The sequence below is a fragment of the Trachypithecus francoisi genome, unplaced genomic scaffold (assembly GCF_009764315.1).
Source record: "Trachypithecus francoisi isolate TF-2019V2 unplaced genomic scaffold, Tfra_2.0 Lachesis_group0, whole genome shotgun sequence".
Classification (NCBI taxonomy): domain Eukaryota; kingdom Metazoa; phylum Chordata; class Mammalia; order Primates; family Cercopithecidae; genus Trachypithecus; species Trachypithecus francoisi.
The window spans coordinates 187,847,924-187,860,525 of NW_022681453.1; the positions used below are offsets into that span (position 1 = coordinate 187,847,924).

The following is a 12,602-nucleotide window of genomic DNA, read 5'->3' on the forward strand; positions in this document are numbered from 1 at the left end:
CTTTAAACTTCACATTCCAAGAGAACGGAGCACTCAATGTCTTCAAATGGGAATTCAAGGGACTGTATTGATGGGTGAGTGCCATAGGAACCTCCTCTTTGGTTCAACTCCTATGGTCAGAACTCAAGTTTGTGATTTGAGCTGTTCCATTGTTTTCATTACGTTGCCATGCCAACTTAGGTTCTAGAGTGCAATCTTACTTTAAAAATCACTCCTTAAGCTGGGACACTGACAGGAAGGTGGTAACAGTTTGATACTCAGTAGCATAGAATGACAACCCTAGAAGAGACCTCACTTTGAGCAAGTCCAAACTGCTTTGATTTGTTGACAAGGAAGCCAAAGGATCCCAAGGGAAACTTGCCTGAAGGTACACTTGCCGAGCACACCCAGGGAGTTAGTGAACTAGGGAGGTAACTCTCCGTGCCTACACAGAAATACATAATACCTTTTATCCTAACTAGTGTCCCGCATACTTTCTTTGATGTCTCAGGGTTTCAAAAGCCTATCTTATTTGCATTGTAATTTATCACTAGCTCTTCATTTACGTGTTTAAATTTTGTCAAGGTTCTTCTTCCTTCTTTAATTTCTTCCCTGATGAGACATGTAAAATGACTCAAGCTGTTAGGAGAAGAATTTTAGGTAGGAAGAAAAGAAAATAATTCAATGGTAATAGTTTCATCTTACTGAAGTTTTAAAATATCAGGGTCATTTTCAATTTAATTCAACCATATACTGGGCATCCGAGTCTGCTGGTGACTGAACTGGGGGTAGGACTATTCTTTGTGTGACAGAGGAGTAACTTCCTCCCCTGTGGACCCCAAAGATGCAGAAAGGGGGAGAAAATCCAAAATTAATGCCAAGAAGAGCGGGGAGCTGCTCACGGTGTGAACTGGCGTCAGTCCATCTCCAGTCAGAAGCGGTGTTTTTCTCTAATGAAGGTGGGCTGTGATGGTTGCCTGAGTCTGCTCTAAGATTCCATCTAGCTCTGTGACATTGAGAGGTGACTGGATGGTTTCCCCATCCACTCCAGGGTAACCCACACTTCCTCCTGAGCCCTGTGAACCGGGAGGAGCCCAGGTGCTTAGCAGGAATGGTGAGCCACACCCCAGGCATGAGTCAGACCTCCCAAAGCAGCAAGACGGGGAAGGGCGATGGGGTGGAGACTGTGGCAAGTTTCACCTTCTCCCACCTTGTCTTTTCTTTGCTTTGTATTTGTAAGGAAGGGAGTTTCAAAGTGAAGCTCTGCCTTGTGGAGAGTCTTTCTCCCTGCCATGAATGGCTGGCAAAGTACACCTTTGTTTTCCTTTTCCTGGTTCTTTCTTAGTTCTCTCTTGTTTTGAGGGAGTGCAAGTATAAGACTAGGGGCAGGACTGGTTTGTGAGGCCATGTGCAAAGTGAAAATCCAGGCTCCTTGTTCAAGAACTATTAAGAATTTCAACATGACAACAGCAGAACAAAACCAATCACAAGGCCCTTCTACCTGCAGGCCTGAGTAACTGCATGGGTTGCATGCCCGTGAAGCTATTCTCGGCGAGCGTGGATCAGAAAGTCAGGTGAGGATCTGGAGTGGAGGACCCTCACTGGGTCTCAAACCAAAGCCAAAAACATATGAGAATTCTTCCCCAGCTGTAACGAACGTGAAAAATGGTGCAACATTAGCAGGTTGGTATCCAGAGAGTCTCGAAGTATTGCACTTAGATTCTGTGGCTGTCAAGAGCAGACTTTATTTTGCAAAGGAGAAATAGAGGCCAAGATAGAAGAGGCGATCCTCTGAAGGTCACCTTGCTTGTTAGTGGTGGAATGGGAACTAAATCCTAGGCTTTCTAACTTCCATGCCAGTGCCCTTTTTAGCTCTCAGTGAACCTGTGCAACAATGAAATTGTTCTCTTTCATTGCAGATAAAATGGGAAGTTGGAAATAAGAGTGAGATGCAGGGAAGGAAGTGAGATCAATGATAAATGAATGGAGAAAACAAAACAGTTTAGGAAGCCAAAGCAGTTTGTCTGAGTCCTATCTGATACACAACATACAGCAAAGCAGACAAATGTCTATGTGGCAAAACAAAACTGGAGGAAGCAGATATTTTCAAATAAAATATGCATATTTCCAACCAGCCTTGAGCTCATCTGATAAGGGACAGATTGTCCGGAGTAAATAGAGAGAGAAAAAAAGATGCTTTGGGCTGAATTTAGTCCCTTGTCAAAAGCAGAAGGGGGCTTTTTGTTTCTCCCTCTCTGAAATGTCACCTCTCTAGCTGCGAGGCCTCGTAGGGCTGTGAAGGAAAACAGAGTGGTTTATACATTCATTCATTTACTCATCCACCCGTCCATCAAAGTAGGTATCTTTTGAGTACCTACTATTGGCATTGTAGTGTACTAGGTCCTAAAAAGAATGTCTTGTTTAAGGCATGGCCCTTATCTTTAAAGAAGGTAGACAGATGCATATCGGGGAAGAAAACTAGAAGAGGGCAGTGCTAGTGACGTGTGCTGTGTACTATTGGAACTCAAGAGAAGGGGAAATTCATACTGCTTAGTACCTGTTCACTTCAAAGACTGCTGCCAGTATCTGTTCATTGTCATTGAACTCCTCTTTCCCAAAAGACTCCTGGGACAAGGGGTGTAGGATTCTTGTAAACAGTACCTATTTACTCCCGGTGATGCATGTTTATGTACCCATTTTTATCTGCGTGATCCACTGTGAGGGAGACCTGGACATGAGGTGATTCTGGTTCATACCTGACCAGGATCCACGCCACCCGTGCTTCCTCCTGCCCATCTGCTGCCCCCAGGCAGTGTGCAAGAGAACAGCCCTGCCGAGTTCAGGGAGGAGGCTGGCTTCTGTGTTCATCCATTCCCATCTGAAAAATGGCAGAAGAGGGGTTCTAACCTACCAGTGTTTCCTAACCTAAATAAGTAACAATATACATTATTTCTCATAGACAGTAGAGCTGAATGAGAAGAGGAAGAAGAGTAATTTGTAAAAGCTATTTTATTTGAGATGGAGTCTCACTCTGTTGCCCAGGCTGGAGTGCAGTGGAGCAATCTTGGCTCACTGCAATCTCCACCTCCTGGGTTCAAGCGATTCTCTTGCCTCAGCCTCCCATGTAGCTGGGATTACAGGTGCCCACCACTGCACCTGGCTAATTTTTGTATTTTCAGTAGAGACAGGTTGCACCATGTTGGCCAGGCTGGTCTTGAACTCCTGACCCCAGATGATCTGCTCGCCTCAACCTCCCAAAGTGCTGGGATTACAGGCGTGAGTCACCAGGCCCAGCCTGTAAAGGCTATTATAGAAGAGACAGAAGAGACAGGACACAGAGAGAAATGATCTCTGAGGGCCAATCTGGTAAAATTATTCTGTGCTTCCCTGCTCCTTGGCTGTTGAGCATGTCATCCACTGGGAGATCTGTACATAGCCTTTGCTATGCCTGGAAATATAGACATGAAATGAATTCTTACATATAGCCATATGTTCTGTAATAGTATTGCTTCACATTCATACCAATACTTAGCATTTTACAAAGCTCTTATCACCTCCAGGAGCTCATCAACCTCAACAGCCCAGGGAGGTTGGTGGGATCTGTACTGTAATTCCCATTGCACAGAAGAGGCAACCAAGGCTTGGGGAAAACTCAGCTACTTGTCTCTGATCCCAGTGAGCAGCTGAACAGGGACCAGAGCTGGGGTTCTCCGTGTGGCATTACTTCTACTGCTTGTGCCCCTCCTGGATGTATTATGTTTCCTGCCCCAGTGACTGCAGGCCACAGTATGGTGGAGCTCAGCGTGAGCTGGGAGGAGTGTTCAGTGGCCACTGGAAACCTAACGATTATCAGATGGATGCCATGTGAACAACTGATGTCTTTTCACAGAGTTTCTTGCCCTTTAAAATAGCATACTTCAAACAGCAGCGCATTGCTTAGTCTTTCTCTTAAGAGACCAGGCTGGGATCCAGCATGTCTCCACTCCTCCCGCCTTTTGTGCCCCCACCCTGAGCCATCATAAAGACATTTGGAGCTGAGTGGGAACAGTATTTGCCTCGCAATTATTTCTAATTGCCCGGTAGTTTTGCCGCATCTAAGTGATGTGACCTAGATACCAGTTCTGTAAAACTCTCTTTTCAGCCTGGGGTCTGCATTAGGGAGGGGACATAAATCAGTTTGATCAGGTAACTGTGGCTGAGTCCGTCTCACCAATAACATTTATAACCAACTCTACCATCTGTGCTTGTTGAAATCCTAGCTCTTCTTAACAGCCCGAATCTAATGCTGCCTCCTCCGCTGTGCAGCCTTCCTGGAGTTGCTCCCTCCTCTGGATGACCATAGTACGTGTTATGATCTTGTCTGTGGTGCTCATCATCTTCTACACTGCACAATGCTAATTCACTTACACACTTTATCTTCCTGAGCTCCTTGTGTCAGAGACTGTGTTTGGTTCATTTTCATATCCCTGTCTACATGGATAACTGAGAAAGCCCACCGTAGTTGCTCAGTTCACTACTGTTGAGTTAGTGTACATGATGTCCTCGACATGGTGGAAGCAGGTAAAAGGACTGTTTATTCATTGTGACCTCCCCTGGGGGGTGAGTTTGGTCACTGTGACCTCTCCTGAGTGGTAAGTTGCCAGTTTGCACTTCATTTCCTGTGGAATCTTTTCATGACCTCAGTATTCCTGGAACTTTGAACAACATTTTTTGAAGGGTGAATATGAGTTATTTTTCTTTTAAAAGAATGGAATTCAACCAATCTAGTTTGTCAGTGCACCTCCGTTCCTCCAGCTGTCAAACAGATACAATCTGATTTGGCCAGAGTCTGCTGAATGAAGTAGAGAATTTAGGATAGAAAATTGAAATTCAATTATACACATAACAGCATTTTGTTTTCCGTGCTCTGCTTTCTTCCAGCAATCCACCTACTTGTGCAGTTCATACTTTATTTTATACCAACTCTGTATGTAGAACACACTTGCTTAGGTTTCAGAATGTGTTCATTAAGATTCTGTTTCATTTTTTTTAGCACCGTTGCTATGTCAAATCTTATCCTAGGTTTATTCTCATATGCTTCCTTTCAAATTCTATCTGCATTTCTGAAGGAGAAATGATACTCTCAACTTACAGATAACCAAAATTAAAAAACCTTAGAAAGATAAATTATGACTTACTATAGGCTGCAAAGCCATTAAATGACAGATCAGAATTCACTAAATAGAAATTAATAGATCATCATTAATTCAATGTGTATTTATTTATTACTTACTGTCTGCTGGGTATTGTGAGGAGTATGAGAGAATAAGATGTAGCATTGGCCTCAAGGGGCTCCCCATCTAGGGAGGGGGATACATACTTACATAGAGACAATATCATGTGGTACATTTCCTAATAGGAATGCTGACCAGAGATTCTGTGTGTACATGTGTTTGTTTTCAGAGATATACTGCTCTCCATGGCTTCTCCATTTTTGACAAGAGTGGTAGTGATGCTGAAAATCACAAATATCCAATAAATCAAGCCATCATAAAGAATATTAATGATAGGAGTGTAGGCCTCAGGCTGAAGCTTTATTATAGCTACTTGGAGGCATACAGAAGCCATCGAGGAATGGATGGTAGGCTGCTCCTGCTCCTGCTCCCTTGGCTGGATGTGTATTAGAGGGAGTTGGCAGAAAAATGCAGGACTTCTTGAGGGAGAGGACAGGAGGTAAAGGTGTGTCGTTGTAGAACAAGAAAGGCCCCACCCACAAATCCAACTGTCTGCCTCTGACAGGTTGAGTTCCACCCTGTAAACATCCTCAGTCCTTTCATTTGACTATCTGAGGGTGAGAATGTAACTCTCAGCCTACTTGGTGAAGTGAGATTCAGACTGAGTGAGGTCACAGCCCAGGGCGCTGCCTTGCCTGGTTTTATCGGAGCCAGTCACACCTCTCCTAGCCACTATCTGTGGTCTAGCCCCCTTTGTCCAGGAAGAGAAGGAAGAGCCTTGAGGACCGGCCGAGTCAGGTAAGATCAAGTGGCTTGTCACTGGTTCTGCAGAGGTGGGTTGTTTCTCTATGAACCAGTCGCTCCTGTCCCCTCAGCTGAGTTTCTGGTCACCTCCCCCACTGACTGGCAGTTTGGTTTAGGTTTGTAGTTTTGCATTACCATGGGAAATTCCCCTATTCTTCCTTACTGTCTAGGGTTGATGAGGTTTGTAGACTAGCATTTTTTAGCCTATAAAGCCACTTGACATACTTATCTATATATTGATTTTGATCTGAACTGCCCTAGAGGGCAGTAGGATGGGTATAATTTTCTCCACTTGGTGGCTTAGTGAACTGAGGCTTGGTCAATTGAAGTGATTTGTTCCAATTGGATCAGCAGGCTAAGGCCAAGATTAGATTTGATTCCTTCTTCCCTCTTCCTCTATTATAGAACCCAGCAGGTCACACCTTACCCCCAAAAGCCAAAAGAAGTGAAAAGCCTTTCTGAACTGTTAAATGGCAAACAAAAGGTGATTATTTCTTTGCAGGCAGCTTGAGAGGGTTATTTTTGAATTCATTTGAGGGAAATTTTATAATGATCTATAGGTCCCATCAAACAGTGCTGTTTTTAGAGAACAAATGAGGGCATGTACGTAAAGGGGAGTTGTAAACTGAAAGGTGATAGGTAAATGAGACAGCGATGACTACTTGGCGCCTGAGACATCCTCCAGATCTCTGTATAAGCAGGTTTTAATTTGGGGCTAAATGACACTCTCCAAATGTCGGAGGCAGCGAAGTGAGGCACAGATCATACAGGCCCTGGGGAAGTATTTTAGCTTTTCAGTCACACTGTGGTTTGTAGAAAAGCAAATCTCGATGGGGGAAAACACCCCCAAATCCTTTCAAATTGACTCGTGCAATTTCCTCTCTTGTGACAGCTATCATCATATCTCATTGTTCTACAGTTTTAAGGAAATCTCATCTTCAGTCATTATGTAGTTTACTTTTTGAGATGCTAATTTTAGCTATCATTTTTCTTTTCATGCTCAAAAGGTTATATCATTCTTAGTTGTGGAAGGAAATGTTTCCTCTCTGTGTGTGTGTGTGTGTGTGTGTGTGTGTGTGTGTGTATGTTTGAGTTTATTATGACAGTGCCAATATTCATCCCTTGGGACCACCACAAATGCAGTGGGTTGTAATGCTACATAATCTTTGGCAGACTTCTATATATTCATTTTTTTTTTTTTTGAGACATAGCCTTGCTCTGTCGCCCAGGCTGGAGTGTAGTGGTGGGATCTTGGCTCACTGCAGCCTCCACCTCCCAAGTTCAAGTGATTCTCCTGCCTCAGCCTCCTGAGTAGCTGGGATTACAGGCACGCGCCACCACGTCTGGCTAATTCTTGTATTTTTAGTAGAGATGGGGTTTTACCATGTTGGTCAGGCTGGAACTTCTACATATTCTTAGTGTCCTTCTGGCTGTAAGGATCCTGAAGAAATCATTTAATTGGTTACCTTATTCAAAACAGAGAAACTGAGGCCCAGAAAGATGAAGTGATATGCACAAGTCACACAGCCAGTATCATTGGAGCTGTAAGTCACATATGGGTCTCTTACTCTTTCATTGCCCAAAATGTGTAGCAACTGGTGCTGGGTATCCCAAGCGGAAGCATTAGCCATGTCATTTTGGAGACTGTAACCAGATGTCCTTTAAGATTTCTTCCAATTAAGAGTTTTAGGGCACTTTGGCCTTTGCTTAGCATCTACTGGAGATGGTATCATGCCCTTTAGAGTAGGGAAATTTCTCAGAGAAGCTTCTGTCTTTATTGACTTGGTTCTTCTGGAATATTCGTTTCAGCCAAATGTTGGAGCTGCTTCTTAGGTATAAGATGGGGAGATGGGCAAGAAGTGGTGGCATCTTCATTTTCTTCAGCCTGTCTGGATTTTGATATTTTCTGGGATCTTTCTAAATAAGTGTTACTCAGTTCAATACTTTTAAAACTTGAAGTGATAGTTGATGTTTTACTCAACATTGTTTCATCCAATGGCAGCATCCAGTCCAAGAATTCGTTTACTCCAGAGGTTGCAGAGCAGCAGCCACAGGTGAATCCAGCATGCAGATGTGCTTTGTTTGTGCTACCATGTTAAGATAAAACTAGTTCCAAAGTATTTGGTATCTAATGTCCTGTAAAAAATCCAGATATCTTGTTTTCAGGAAGATCGAGAGATCTGATAATGATGGACCCACATCCCCACATGGATAACACCTGTGCTGGGTCTGGCCAGTGTCTTCTTCCTGTAGATAGAACACATTTTCCTCCATCCTCCACAGCTCCCATTGTACCTGATTTAGGCTACCAAGTGTTTGAATTTTCCACTTCTGATCTCTTGCAATCTCTTAGGTATTAGGATTCCTTTCAATCATTCTCTTTCAAGGGAAACCTAGTTCTACATAATTACAGACCAGGCTACCAGGGCACCAAGGAAGAGATGAAGTTAATTATTTGTCTCTAACCTCTCACTATGTAAGAGGTAAAGGATATATGATGACTTCAGTAGAACATACTGTTGACTCTGATACCTACCCAGGATATTTTCTTTAGCTAGCTATCAAAACTCAGTAACTTGAATGCTAAAGTATTAAGCAAGATGACACTGCTGCAGCATAATATTTAGGTGCCTACAAAAGAATAGGAAGGACAGTTGATACTTGCAGGGTAATCCTCTTTACTCAATGGATCAATGGCATAAAAACAAGAAAAGAAATTATTATGTGTGATAGCACATGGATAGCAATATAATGCCCTGTTTCCAAAGAATCCAAATTGCTGAAATCCTGGAAACTAGCTTAATGATATGCTTTCTGTTATTCGCTCACTAATATAATAATCACCTTTTGGTCACCTATGGTGTATACAACCCTAAGCTTAGGGATTTAGGGGTAAAAAGTAGAGACCCTTTCTCAAAGGGGCTTACCATCTAGTTTTGAAAATGTATACACTAATAACTACAACACAAGACAGAATATGATAAATATTTCAAGATGAAGAAGAAAGCAGATGTTGAGGTCTCATGAAGATGAGATTTATGGCAACTAGGTAGGTTGCCATCAGAGATGATTGTAAGGATGAAATGGCACTTGAACTGGGCTTTGGATTGATAGACATGAGAAGAGTTTTCAACAAAAGTTTTAAGTAAACTCCCAAGTCAATACTATCTGAAGTATATTTGAAGGGTAGAAAGCATTTACTATGGCTCAATATAGGGCCAGTGGAACTGAAGTGGAATGAAGCTGGAAATCGGAGTCTTCACCAGATACCTGGGTGCTGAGTGGCAGGCTCAGGGCTTCAGATCAGGCACAACATGGTGTCCTTGATGGGCATTACAGCTATTGACCAGACATTAGTTCATGGTTATTAGCTCATTGTTATCCGAGTTCGTGAGTCGGCAGTGACAGAACGTCTGTGTAGGCACACCTTAGCTCTACATTAGGATTTTCAGAAGTAACAGAAAAAATAAGAACGGGATAGAGACTTATATGAATACAATAGACAGTATCATGCAAAGTGAGTAAGGCAAGGTGGTGCTATACAGTGGAATTAGAAAGATGGATAAAAATATCTTAGAAATACATTAAGCAACCTATAAGATTCATTTAAAAATACAGAAAAGATTTCTCTGTCTCAAGAAAGTCTATTCGTCTGGGTTATCTGAATGTTAGAAAAATGATGATGCACAAGTTGAGTTCTTAACTTGAGGGATGTGGGGAGGTTTTCAGTATGTAACCCTTGTCCTTTGCTCTGGGAAGCTGTCACTCTATAAGGAACAGGCATAGAAGGTTCTTGGATGTCCTGACCCTGGATTCCTTCATAATAAACGTTACTGAAAAAATCATAAATATATGCCTACACCACTGTGTTTCACAGCATTCCTGGTGGGTGAAGGGAAAGCTTTTGTCTTGCAAAGGGGTACACTGGTCACCAGAGCAATATTTAACGTGTACACAACTCCAAACACCAAGGCATTTTATAAATAACCAAACTTTTCTCATTTTCATGTGTATGATTATGTGTGGGATTGGCTTAGAGTTGTACTTACATCTCAGAGTTCTGTGCCTCAAGAGAGGTGTGTAGGTGATGTGACACAGAGTAAAATGAGATATTTGAACAAGATTCGTTCATTTTAAACTATTTATTGAACAATGCTTCAATTCAAACATCTAATCAAGTTTCATTCATTCAAAACTATTGAATATCTGTTCTAAGTTTTGGAAATAAAATTGTGTCTTTTCTACAACCCCATAAGTAGTTCTGGTAATAGCAGCAGTGAACAAAAATAATAATCTCTTTATTCAAGGAGCTTACATTTATAGTGAGACAGAAACTAAACAAAACCATTCAGTAAAATATATAATGTATGAGATATTGAGAACAATAGGACAGAGAAAGAGAATAGAAAGTTATGGAGAGCTAGATTTTGGAGAGGGTGCTTAGGGTGGAATGAGGCATTATTTGAGTAAAGAACTTAAGGATATGCAGGAGTCAGTGAGGCACTAATTGGGGAAAGAATGTTCCAGGCAGCTGGAACAGGAAGCGCAAAGACTTTGAAGTAAGAGCTTGCCAGCCTGGCATCTTTGAAAAATAAGGTGTGGAATGAACTGAGTGGAAAGATCTTTGGATTTTAGGGGATGAAGTTAGAAGTTAGATGATGGTGGAGTGAGAACAGGGAAAAGTGATAATACAGGACCCTGTAAGACACAATAAGGACTTTGACTTTCACTCTGATTGAAATAGGAGCTATTTGCAGATTGGAGCAGAGGAATGACATGGTCTGACTTACGTTTCAAAGGCATCCTTCTGTCTGTTGAGAACAGATGAGGGTGAAGTGGGGAGAGAGATGGCAGAAGAAGAGAGATTCTTAGGGAGTTATTGCTGTAAACCAGATGAGTGATGTGGAAGCTTGGATGAGGATGTAGTTGGTTGTGTAGGAATGAGAATGTTTTGACTCTAGTGACTGATATATAGAATGAGGGATAATAAGACAGATACGTCAAGTATAATACCACAGTTTCACCTGAGCAACAGGTAGAAAAGAGTGGCTTTATTTGAGATGGAGAAGATGGTGAGATGAACAAGTTTTTGAAGGAGTATTAGGAGCTTATTTATGGACAGGTTAAGTTTGAAAGGTTAAGCTGGGAGTAAATGTATAAATCTGGTATTCAGTGAGGATATCAGAGCCAAAGATAAAATATGGGAATCATATATGTATGTATGTGTATGCATATATATGCATATACATATATACGTATACATATATATGTCTGTTTATATATGCATATACTTATATATGTATATACATATATATGGTATTCACAGCAATGAAATCAAATGAGGTAATCAAAGGAGTTAGTATAGATAGAAAAGAGAAGAGGTTTATGGACTGACTTCTGAGATGCTGAATGTTTGAGTTTAGAGAGGTGCAGTGAACCCAGTCAGTGGTGTGCCAAATGGGAGGAGGGTGGTAAGAATGGTCCCATGCCAGCAGAGAGGGGTATTGTATCACTGAAATCGCTTACAATCTCTAGCACAGGGTAACAATGAGAATAATTCCTTTCATTTACATGTTCTGTAGACAATGCACCCCTTTATTATCAACACGTTAGAACAGAATATTCTTATTACTTCCTCTTTCCTCCACTTCTCTCAGGTTCTATTGGAACCCAGAGAGGAGATGGAGGAGGAGCAGCCAGCATGCTGGGTGGACACTAGGTGAATGTGGTGTGTCCTGGGAGTCAGGCAAAGAAGTCTTCCAAGGAGGACAAAGTGATCAGATGCTGCTGAGAGTGGAGTTGGATGATGCCTGAGAACTGAGCATGCAGCACTGTGCTGGCACAGGCTCAAGACAATGGGAAGAAAGGAATTGGAGATTGTGAATATAGATGTTCCTTTCAAGGAGCTTATTTATAAAAGAAAACGGAGAAAATGGGCACCAGCTGTGAGGAAAAGAGACGGGTTTTCTATTGAGGTGGAGGAAAGATAATAGAAATATGCTTTCATGGGCCAGGCACACTGGCTCATGCCTTGTAATCCCAGCACTTTGGGAAGCCAAGGCGGGGAGATCACTTGAGGCCAGGAGTTCCAGACCAGACTGGCCAACATGACAAAACCCCGTCTCTACTAAAAATACAAAAATTAGCCAGGCATGGTGGCAGGCATCTGTAGTCCCAGCTATTCGCAAGGCTGAGACACTAGAATCACTTGAACCCGGGAGGCAGAAGTTGCAGTGATCTGAGATCATGCCACTGCACTCCAGCCTGGGCGAAAGAGTGAGACTCCATCTCAAAGAAAAAAAAAATAAAAGAAATATGCTTCGTAGAGTTGTAACTTGATTGATGTATGTAGACAGAACATTTTATCTTATCTTTCTACAACCCTGTAAAGTAGTTCTGGTAAGAGTTATCATTTTTTTCAGGCTCCAGGGGTTGAAGTCAACTGCCCAGAATCAAACAGCAAATTAATAGCAGATGGGATTTAAACCTGGTTTCTAAAAGTTGAACTCATTGTTCTCTTCACTGCCTTACTCTACTCATAATTTTGGAGATAACTTATAGCTTTAGAACTTTCTATAACAGTTTTACTTAGCCATGGTTTAAGGA

The 12,602-nt window shown here is 42.0% G+C and overlaps 1 protein-coding gene across 3 annotated transcripts in view; it reads left to right on the forward strand.

Annotated features, from left to right (window-relative positions):
- Positions 1–209: 209 nt before the first annotated feature.
- Positions 210–12,602, forward strand: part of TPRG1 (tumor protein p63 regulated 1) — a 151,789-nt gene continuing 139,396 nt past the window's right edge. The window contains exon 1 of one of the 3 annotated variants that reach the window (XM_033213043.1): positions 210–367. The gene's annotated coding sequence lies outside the window, so the exon portion shown is untranslated. Of the gene's footprint in view, positions 368–1,480; positions 1,554–5,801; positions 5,991–12,602 lie in introns of those variants that run through there. The other 2 variants (XM_033213044.1, XM_033213042.1) reach the window with 2 other exon arrangements.